The following is an 11,653-nucleotide window of genomic DNA, read 5'->3' as shown; positions in this document are numbered from 1 at the left end:
ATATTATAATAGTACATAGTTAAATGTCAAAATGAAGATTGCAAATGTTATATAAGAAAACGTACTGGAAATATTACCTTGTTAGATTCAGTGTGGGTATCTAGAATGTTAATATATACTTCTATTTTTATATTTATTAGTATGCTTTGTAATGTCAAGATCATTCTGTGTAGGCATCTGTTATATTTGACAGATCATTTAAGGGGATCTTGTTTTATTTCCATTTCTTTTATATATGACTTATTACAAACTTAGAGATCTAAGCTCTGACTCTTAAATTTCTTTGAATCTAAGAAATTGTGTTATTTTATCCCAAACAGTAGTTAAAATGATTTATATTGAAATCCAATGTTCAAGAAGATTATTCTAAAAGTAGTGAGTAGATTAGCAAATTAGTAATGCTTATAAAATTATTTTGACTGCTTTTACAAAATAGCAAGTGATTACTGCTATATAACTTCAAGGAAGGGTGGGACAACCACTTGGCAGAAATGCTGTAATGCTCTGGAATACATCTACTGGGTTCTTAATATTCACTTTTATTAAATTATTTAAATTAATGTATGCATACTTGTCATGTCCAACTCTTTGTGATCCCATAGATTGTAGCCCACCAGGGTCCTCTGTCCGTGGGACTTTCCAGGCAAGAATACTGGAGTGGGTTGTCATTTTCTCCTCCAGGGGATCTTCTGACCCAGGAATGGAACTTGAGTCTCCTGTGTCTTCTCCATTGCAGGCATATTTTTTACCTGCGGGACCAAATTAACATAGAGTAATATTAAACCAAAACAGATATATCACTAAAGAGAATTTGAAAAGCTAAAAAGGATTTTAACTTGATGATGTCCAACCGTACTTCTAGACCTATGATTATAATAGATGACTTATTCCTTTATGTTAAAAAATCCTTTATATTCAAATCTTAACAATCAATTTGTACAGTTTGTTGCCACTCTTTAATCCACAGAATAAAGCTGGTAACATCAAAATATTTAATTTTTATACTTCTTGAGTGCCGAACACTATACTAATGATGCTTATTAAAGGAAATCATTAAGAAGGAGATTGCCTCAGTACTTGAAATAATTCTCACAGGATTTAATAAAAACACTTGTTTTTTTGGATATGGATCATTTTTTATAGTCTTTAGTGGACTTGTTACAATATTGCCTCTATTTTATGTTTTGTGTTTTTTTTTTATTTTTTTTAATTTAAATTTATTTGTTTTAATTAGAGGCTAATTACTTTACAATATTGTATTGGTTTTGCCATATATCAACATGAATCCGCCACGGGTGTACACATGTTCCCAATCCTGAACCCCCTCCCACCTCCTTCCCCATACCATCCCTCTGGGTCATCCCAGTGCACCAGCCCCAAGCATCCTGTATCCTGCATCAAACCTGGACTGGTGATTCATTTCCTATATGAGCCATTCTCCCAAATCATCCCCTCCTCCCTCTCCCACAGAGTCCAAAAGACTGTTCTATACATCTGTGTCTCTTTTGCTGTCTCTCATACAGGGTTATTGTTACCATCTTTCTAAATTCCATATATATGTGTTAGTATACTGTACTGGTGTTTGACCATGATGCATGTGGAAACTTAGCTCCCTGACCAGGCATCACGTTCACCATATTGGAAGGTGAAGTCTCAACCACTGAACCACCAGGGATGGCCTTCATAGGATTTCTGCATTTTTGCTGCTGCTGCCTTATCACTATACTTTCTTCTAATATGATATATCTTTTCAACTATATAAACTTATATAGTCTCTGACCACAAAGTTTCTGATATTACACTAAGGAATTTAGTTAGTGATTTAAACTTTTGTTCTGAAAATGAAGTCAGAGCAGACTGCTTAAGTCTAAATTAAAGTTTTAAACACTGAAATACCTTATTTATTGTAATTAATGTTCTCATTTCCCAGATGCCTTTATCCTTAAATAAGCCAAGATTACAAAATATGCAGCATGGTGAGGAAAAAATAAAACATGATCTATACAGTTAGATGACTTAACTTCAAATATCAAAAATATTATTACCAAAGTGCCCTGAGGCAATGTACTTAATGCTTCGGGTCCTCATCTCTAAAATGGAAATAATACCTACTGCATCAAGCTGAACCATGATTATGCACATAAAATACATCACTTAGTTCCTGGCACATATTAACATTTAATATATGAAAATACTTAAAATATTCTAAATTGAAACTCTATATTAGTTTTCCCTCTCACTTTTCCCCCATTTATATGTGTTCATGATCCAACTCAATAAGTAAACTGAAAAGGAGAAAAAACTGCACTGACTTTTAGAATAGGAAAAAAAGTCACAGCATTAACATTTTAAGACAATTAATTTCAATTACATACATTTTTAGAAAAAGAGTAAAGTCCACATATGAAGTCAAAAGGTAGATAAGGTCCTCTTTGCCTTGGAAAGAAGTAGTTTACCATCACTCAGATATAGCAGAAGGGCTTGTATGATGGATCAGTGGTTAAGACTCTGGACTGCAAATGCAGAGGGTGCAGGTTTGGGCCCTGGTCAGGAAACTAAGATACCGCATGCCATGTGGCATGGCAAAAAATTTAATTAATTACTTAAGAATAAGATCTAGCAGAGAGGAAAATTAACTCATATTAGCATAGCATTTTAGAAAAGGGGAGGCAAATAGGATCAGGCTGAATTATATATGTAGAGCTGTCCCTGAGGATTCACAGTAGAAAGAGCTACTCCATAACTTAGCTTTTCAAGTGTAAATGCATAAGCAGAACTGGGCAAGGAATAGTGACTTGCTAAATACAAGGAATAAATATAAAGAATGCTGAGTGAAATTTGAATTTCAAATTAGCAACTTTTTTTTCTTTTTTAAATTTTAGTATAAGTATGCCCTGTGATGCTTTGAGGACATATTTGTACTAAAAGAAGATATTAGTTATTTATCTGAAATTCGTATTTAGCTAGATAGCTTAAATTTTACCTGGCAACCCCACAAGGGAAAGCACAATACCATTCCCCTAAAATACAAAATTATAATTTATTATTAAATTAATCAATTTATATCCAATTTTGCATTTTCAATCTTGATTTTATTTTGTGATATAATGAATTTTATATTAATTTTCTCTTTCCCAAGATGATAAATAATTTTGCATTGATATAGAGAGGATTTAGTTTCAAAATGCATGTATTATCACAGAATGTCCTCATGTAATTCAATCTGTCTACTCTTTAATCACAGAAAAAATAAATAATCTTTGGTTACTAGTTTTTCTGAAAAAACTTTGAGACACTGAGAAAGTAAAATGAAAACCTTAATATTCATATTAAACTCACTTTAAACATTGTATGATTTCAAGTTAAAGTTATTTATATTCCAAAAGAGGTAATACTTAAAATGACTTATATGACCATAAGTCAAGGCTTTCCTGTTTTCTTATTTCTCTTAGTGACTCTGGTGTTCTATTTCCTTTCTGAGAATGTGTGTTTAGAAACTTTAGTTTTATCCTCTATTTCACATAAACTTTCAGACTTTCAGATATTGAGTTTTTTAGTATTAATTTTGAAGGCTGGGCTTGTCAATGAACCTCAATGAATGTTACTTGTCCATCCATAACGTAAGGGAGATAGGTGTATCCATTCTAATGCACCATAAAAACAATGCTTTTCCCTACAATTCTAAATACAAAATGAATTGTGTCTCCTTAAGTCTGAATTAGGAGTTTCAAATTTTTTCTATAAAGGTCCAGAGAGTAAATATTTCTGGTTTCATGGTTCTCTTGGTCTCTCTAGGAACTACTGGAGTTGGGTGGTGGAGGGGTGGGGAAAAAAGAGAAGTCGAGGACCAGAAGGAGAACCTCTGGTCCTGTGTGTAACCAATCAGGCAAATCCCCTATTTGCATAGGGTGTATCCCGGGGAAAACACACACCCTTCCCTAATTGGTTCTGTACATAACCAATCAGGCGAATACTGGTGCCAGTCAGGTGAATACTGGAGCCAATCACACTTCAGGAGGAGGAAACAGAAAGGATAAAAAGGGAAAATAAGAGGAATACTGGTTTCTTTAGGGGTCCGCCTGCCTTGTGTCTGGGAATCTACCTGCATGCTTTCCGACTGCCGATTTCCCACTTGAGCTGTCATTGAGCTGTGAACTAGTTTCTTATTAGGATGGTGGCCTACTGCCTGCTTAATAAAATCCTGCCTGAGTAGCTACAAGTGGCCCATCCTTCCAAATCTTTGTTATGACAAGACAAGAATGGAGGGAGAGGAGTATACCAACCCAACATTTATGTCAGTATTCCACTAAAGTTCTATTTAAGAAACAAGAGTATTCACCTGGATATACTTTATTATAAATATTTCAAAAATAATTCACTGGAAAGAGATAGAAGTACATTTTCAGTTGGCCCAGGTATTTAATTTTCTTTCCTATCTTTCTCTCTAAACATGTTTTGACCATCTTTTGTTTCTTCTCCACTTAAGATACAAACTCTTGCCACTCTGGGCCCATGTCTGATTCGTACCAATCCTTTTATAAGAATAAGTCTTTTGCAAACAGTAAAACAAACAACCAAACTAACTTCCTGAGCTTCACTGATAGCTCAGCTGGTAAAGAAAATTCCTACAATTCAGGAGACCCAGGTTCGATTCCTGGGTTGGGAAGATCCCCTGGCAAAGGGAACAGCTACCCACTCCAGTATTCTGGCCTGGAGAATTCCATGGACTATATAGTCCATGAGGTCGCAAAGAGCCTGACACCGACTGAATGACTTTCACTTAAACTAACAAACATAAAATGCACAAAATCAAATGAAATCTATCATGTATCACTGTTCATGATGTTCTCTAGTTTTTGTAATGAATAATTTAGGCAACTTAAATACCTTGGCAAAACAGCAGACAGAAAAGCAAAGTAAAAACATCATGTGTGTGTGTGAATTATATTTGAATTCATACATAAATGAATTTATATATATTTTAAATGTTACTTATGAGAGATAAACCATGTAAAAATGTTTAGCATAGCATGGAGGACATATTAATAAGTTTATGATAATGGAATATACCTATGTTTAGATACTAAAAGTAATTATGAAGTATTATATTTGGAATATATTAATATTTAATTTTTTTAAAAAGTCACTTCTTAGGCATGTAAGTTTCATCAGTTTCTTACTCTTACCCACCTTTCCCTGACTTTTTTTGCCCAGTTCATACTCCCCAAAAATGGTAGTACTTGTTAAATGGATAAATCTGTACTAATATTGTATTCATAGCGAAACTGAGCAGGACCCTGTGGGGCTCTTGGGCATGGAAACCTCCAACAGTTGCTATTCAGGTAAAAGAGGGATGCAGAGACAAGTGAGGAGCAGCCCAGAAAACAATAGTGCAACTTTGGAGCAGGGTCCTGGCTTTTGATCCACAGTTCAAAAGCAAAGTTCTTCAGAACTCAGACTTTCTTGTGATCCAAATCTCACATCCATATGTAACTACTGGAAACACCTAGATTTGACTTTATGGTCTTTTGTTGGCAAAGTATCGTCTCTGCTTTTTAATATGCTATCTAGGCTGGTCATAGCTTTTCTTCCCAGAAGCAAGTGTCTTTTAATTTCACGGCTGCAATCACAGTCTGCAATGATTTTGGAGCCCAAGAAAATAAAGTCTGTCACTGTTTCCATTGTTTTCCCATCTATTTGCCATGAAGTGGTGGGACCTATGCTATGATCTTCATTTTGTGAATGTTGAGTTTTAAGTCAGCTTTTTTCACTCTCTTCTTTCAGGCCCTGGAATACACTAATTCTTATCAGCAAACCTGAGCTTGAATCTTTGCTGGAAAACTCACCAAATCCTCCTGGGTTTGGACACAGACTTTGAGATGCATGAGTCTGTTGTGTGCCCATTTTCCTGGAAAAGTAATGAAGTTATTCTTTTCTATTTCATCTAAAACTCTGTCTCTAAGATTCAATTCAGCACCTGCAAACAGAAACTGTATTTTCAGCACCAGTACTAAGTATCATTTTTGCCATGTGGGGAAGACTAGTTGGAAAAGTGAGCTCAGTAAAGCATTTGGGATCTAATAAAATTAAAGAAATTAGGAAAGCAAAGGGCCATGACTAAATAGAAAGCTCAAACCTAATGATTAGAAATCTAATACATGTTAAAAAGAGATGAAAGCGCTTAGTCTTTAAAAAGTCAAATATCAAAGCTGCACTATGAATATCTCAGCTAAATCATAAGCCAAAGCCAATTGTCTTCATTGAATCTGTAGTTTATAAACAAAATAAAATGAGTATTGAAGTTGACTTTTTTTTTTATATACAGTGGGATAGGTGGGATCAAACACATGCCCCTGGCATTGGAAAGTGCAAAGTTCTAACCACAGGATCACCAGAGAATTCCCTTGATTTTCTCACTTGACTTGTTAGAATTCCCAAGGTTATTTTCAACAAGAAATTCTTGTTTAAGAATTAAGATTAATCTTAATCATTTAAAAATTAACCTTAACTCAGGTCCTTTAATATGTTGGATCTCATAGTGTTGGGGCTATAATTGATAATTTGCAACATCTAGGTATAGCCAGGAGAAGGCAATGGCAACCCACTCCAGTACTCTTGATTGGAAAATCCCATGGGCAGAGGAGCCTGGTAGGTTGCAGTCCATGGGATCGCTAAGAGTTGGACACGACTGATGGACTTCACTTTCACTTTTCCCTTTCATGCATTGGAAAAGGAAATGGCAACCTACTCCAGTGTTCTTGCCTAGAGAATCCCAGGGACGGGGAAGCCTGGTGGGCTGCCGTCTCTGGGGTCACACAGAGTCAGACACAACTGAAGCAACTTAGCAGCAGCAGCAGCAGCAGCAGGTATAGCCAAGTACCAATACAAGTGAAAATAGCTCAGTCATTTCTGACTCTTCGCGATCCCATGGACTATAGCCTGCCAGGCTCCTTTGTCCATGGAATTCTCCAGGCAAGAATACTAGAGCGGGTAGCCATTCCCTTCTCCAGGGGATTTTCCCAACCCAGGAATGGAACCCAAGTCTCCTGCATTGCAGGTGAATTTTTTACCATCTGAGCCACCAGAGAAGCCCCTAGATATAGAAGGAAACCAATATGTCATTTAAAAAATAATATATTAGCAAAACATTATACAAACAATACAAATATTCTAATTCTAGAGTAGGTCATGAAAGCAATAATATAGGTTAACAGTGCTGGATATATTTTTCCTTTCTTTTCATAAATATTTAAAAATAAGCTTAGGTATCTTGAATAAAATCATATATAATTTTAGACTGGAGAATTTTGATAACCACGAAGTTTCAAAAGAAATTGTTGAATAATACAAGTAAGTGACAGAGTACAATGCATTTGATTATACCATTCTTTTAGAAACTCACAATTTCATTATAGTTTTTAGAATGGCACATTCGATTTAATGCAACAAACATTTTGCATATATCATGAATATTTATCCATGTAAGCTCCATAGTTAAAGGCTTGAGTAAATTTTGGATTGTCTCTATATTAGTGCTGTAAAGTATAGTGAAACCATTAAAATGCAGTGAGAAAAATATATATAAATAAGAAAAAAAACTAATAAAATTTGATTTACATAAAAAAATAGAGCATACTACTTTCAAGTGACAAGCTGACAGGTGTTAACTACAAAAAAAAATAATTAAGAACAATAAATTAAAATTTTATAACATTTTAAAGTTTACTTGAAAAAAAAAATAAGGAAAGTCAAACATGCAGGAAAATCACCACATTTTTATTAGTGGATATGTTTCAATAAAGGATCTATAAGGAAAATATAATCTATACTTACTGACCAAGACAGCATCAATATTTTCTCAGCCTGACTAAATTTTAGACAGGCTCCCTCTGGCTTCTAGACCCCTAATCTTCCATTTCTTAGAGCATTTACTTTGGAAAACTTGTAACTGGTAGTTCTTTTCTTTTTGTTCCTTTGAGATATAAATTATTTAAAAGCTTCTTGTCTGTTTTAAAACCTAAGACTGTCTTCCTTAAAGACCTAGAACCTACCCCCTTAAAATATCATCAAGGGACATCATGCCCTATCTCCTAGTCTCTCTGATCATTTCCTATTCCTGACTCAGCAATTACATTTGAAAAGGCCTTCAGAGTCTATTTGTGGAAGTCTGGGAGAAAACTTAACACTGTAATTTTTTCTTTTCTTTTTTTTCTGTAGTGTGTCAAAGTCCTTCCTTAAAAGGAGCTGGCCCTTCTCTTCATTCAAGGGGTTCTTGTTTTATGAAGTGGCTCGAGTCTGGAAGCTGATCAAGTTGAGGAGTTTTGACTTTGTCTTCTTATGATTTGAGTTAGAGTCTTGTTCACTTGACCTAGAAGTTTTCTACTTACACAAATCGAGTAAGAATTTCATAAGTTTTTTTATCTATTTCATTTCTGAGAATGCCATGATTAACTAGCCAACATCAGAGGTCAGACTATTTTAATTATAGCTTTAACTCTATAGTCCAGTACTGTAATTATGCCTACTTTATCATTGGTGGTTGAGTGTCATTACTTGCCCTCTGCTACCCAGGGATCCAACTATTCCCATTGCATTTAGGTCTTCCAGTTGATCTAACAGTAGTGTGGCTACTGTGCCCACACTAAGATAAGGTCCAGCCTGCAGAGGAGAGTGATCATAGAGCTCTTCAAGCATGCTGACTCCTCTCACAAACTGCTTTCTCAAAATATTGGTGAAAAGTATGTGACCCAAGAACTTCCATATGTACAAGCTGGATTTAGAAAACACAGAGAAATCAGAGATCAAATCGCCAACATCCATTGGATCATAATAGAAAAAAGCAAGGGAATGCCAGGAAAACATCTACTACTGCTTTATTGACTATGCTAAAGCCTTTGACTGTGTGGATCACAACAAACTGTGTAAAATTCTTAAAAAGATGGGAACACCAGATCACCTTACCTGCCTCCAGAGAAACCTGTATGCAGGTCATGAAGCAACAGTTAGAACCTTACATGGAACAACGGACTGTACAAAATTGGGCAAAGAGTTCATCAAGGCTGCATATTGTCACCCTGCTTATTTAACTTTTATGCTGAATACATCATGCAAAATGACAGGCTGGATGAATCACAAGCTGGAATCAAGATTGTCAGGAGAAATATCAACAACCTCAGATATGCAGATGATAGCACTATAATGACACAAAGTGAAAAGGAACTAAAGTGGCTCTTGATGAGGGTGAAAGAGAAGAGTGGAAAAGCTGGCTTAAAACTCAATATTCAAAAAACTAAGACATGGCACCCAGTCCCTTCACTTCATGGTAAATAGAAGGGGAAAAAATGGAAACAGTGACAGGTTTTATTTTCTTGGGCTCCAAAATCATTGCAGTTGGGGACTGCAGCCATGAAATTAAAAGACACTTGCCCCTTGAAAGGAAAGCTTTGACAAACCTAGACAGTATATTAAAAATCAGAGATATCACTGTTGACAAAAGTCTGTATAGTCAAAGCTATGGTTTTTCCAGTAGTCATGTCTGAATGTAAGAGTTAGAAAACTAAGCACCAAATAATGGATGCTTTTGAATTGTGGTGCTAGAGAAGACTCTTCAGAGTCACTTGGACATCAAGGTGATCAAACCAGTCAATCCTAAAAGAAATCAATCCTGAATATTCATCAGAAGGACTGATGCTGAAACTGAAGTTCCAATACTTTAGCTATCTGATGGGAAGAGCCAACCCACTGGAAAAGACCCTGATACTGGGAAAGATTGAAGGCAGGAGAAGGGGCTGACAGAGGATAAGATGTTTGGATAGCATCAACAACTTATTGGACATGAGTTTGAGCAAACTCTGCAAAACAGTGAAGGACAGAGAAGTCCAGCATGCTCAGTTCATGGAATCACAAAGAGTTGGACAGGACTTAGTGACTAAACAAAAACAAATGTCTTTTGGACCCTCCCAGTGTATCTGGGTAAATCTTAAATGATATATCTACATTGACATTTCTATACCCCTAAGCCACTGAATCCCTTTCTCGCCATTAAGCCAACTTAGACTGGGCATTTTCAGTTTGCATATAGTGGGCCTTCTTTTGGTCCATGTTTTAGCCAGTCAACCAACCAAATTGTTAGAGACTTTCTAAATCCCTGAGCTACATCGTTCAATAAAGAATCTCTGGTTAGGGCCCATAACCACCTCTGTGATCTAATTTTATATTTCTCTAACAATTATTCCATACCCTCAATGTTCATTTCCACACATATTCTCTGAATTTGTTTGTATACATTTGAAAACTCAAGTATTTCTTTTTGGAGTATAGTACACTTCGTCATGTAACAGAGCAGGACCCTTATGGAATCTTCCTGGGACAGACCTTCCTCTATATCCTCTGCTGTAGTTCCTCTCTAAAGTACCTAGATAAAAGTATTTGAGGTATATTTCCTGAGTTGTTTTACAGATGTGAAATCCCCCTACAACACAAAGATGTTAACTACCTGATGGCCAGAACATAGTCCCAAGCCTCCTGGAGCTGAAGTACTGCCAATGTTAACTCCTGCAACATGTCCTTATCTTACCATCACTCAGTCAAAGAATTGTGCACAAGCTGATCACAGACACTGCAACCTCAGCCCCACCCCACCCCCCACATTTTAAAAGCACTTTTCTGAAACCTTTCAGGAAGTTTGGGGCTTCTAGGGCATGAGCCACCTGTCTCCTTGCATGATTGTGCAATAATACTTTCTCTGCTTCAAACTCTGATATTTCAGTTTGTCTCCTCTCACTGCTTACAGTTAGCACATGAACCTATGCTAACAACTCTTATGAGTCAGACTTTGTATCTTGCTGCTGAGATCCTACTTGATTTTTTTTATTAGTTAATTTATTTTAATTGGAGGATAATTTCTTTACAATATTTTGGTGGGTTTTGCCACACGTTGAAATGAATCACCCATGGGTGCACTTGTGTCTCCCCCACCTCATCCCTCTAGATTGTCCCAGAGCACTGGATTTGAGTGCCCTGCTTCATGACGCATGGAACTTGAGGGTCTGCCTGAATCTGAAGCTAGTTACAAGTCTAGATGCAAAGAGGGATAATAGGGGTACCTGCTGTGGGGAATCTACATTGTCTTGCATGTCAACTCCCTCCAAGGAGGATATTACCATTGCCCCAGGTGCTGCAGGATTAATTCCAGAGGAAGAAAACTCAATAAACTAAAGACTGATTTTCCATAAATATCTGATTTACTGAAGGAAGGTCAAAACTTCTCTCCTGACCAATGGTCATCTGCCAAGGAATTCTGCACCATCCTCAAGCCAAGAAAGTTACTGCTTGGACTCCAGCTGACTTCTGTCTTTGTACTTCTTGCAAACCCTCAACAGACTCCTGAGTCTTGCTATAGTACACATTTTCCCAACTGCAATTCCTCAGCTATTCTGGAATAAGCTCAATTTCCAGTAATTCAAGCTTGCTTCAGTTTGCCTCCTTATTTGGGATGGCAGTATAAAACCATACTGTCTAAATACAAGTGCCAAACACTCTCATAGAAATGTGCTGTACAATAAGAAAACCCAAACTCTTCAAAAAACCCCAAGAATACAGAAAGGGCCTTTTGGAAGGTAAAGGAAAGAGTGAATGAGAAGACAAACAGAAG

Source organism: Bison bison, unplaced genomic scaffold (genome assembly GCF_000754665.1).
Source record: "Bison bison bison isolate TAMUID 2011002044 unplaced genomic scaffold, Bison_UMD1.0 scf7180017864537, whole genome shotgun sequence".
In the NCBI taxonomy this organism is placed as follows: domain Eukaryota; kingdom Metazoa; phylum Chordata; class Mammalia; order Artiodactyla; family Bovidae; genus Bison; species Bison bison.
This window is presented reverse-complemented; position numbering follows the sequence as displayed.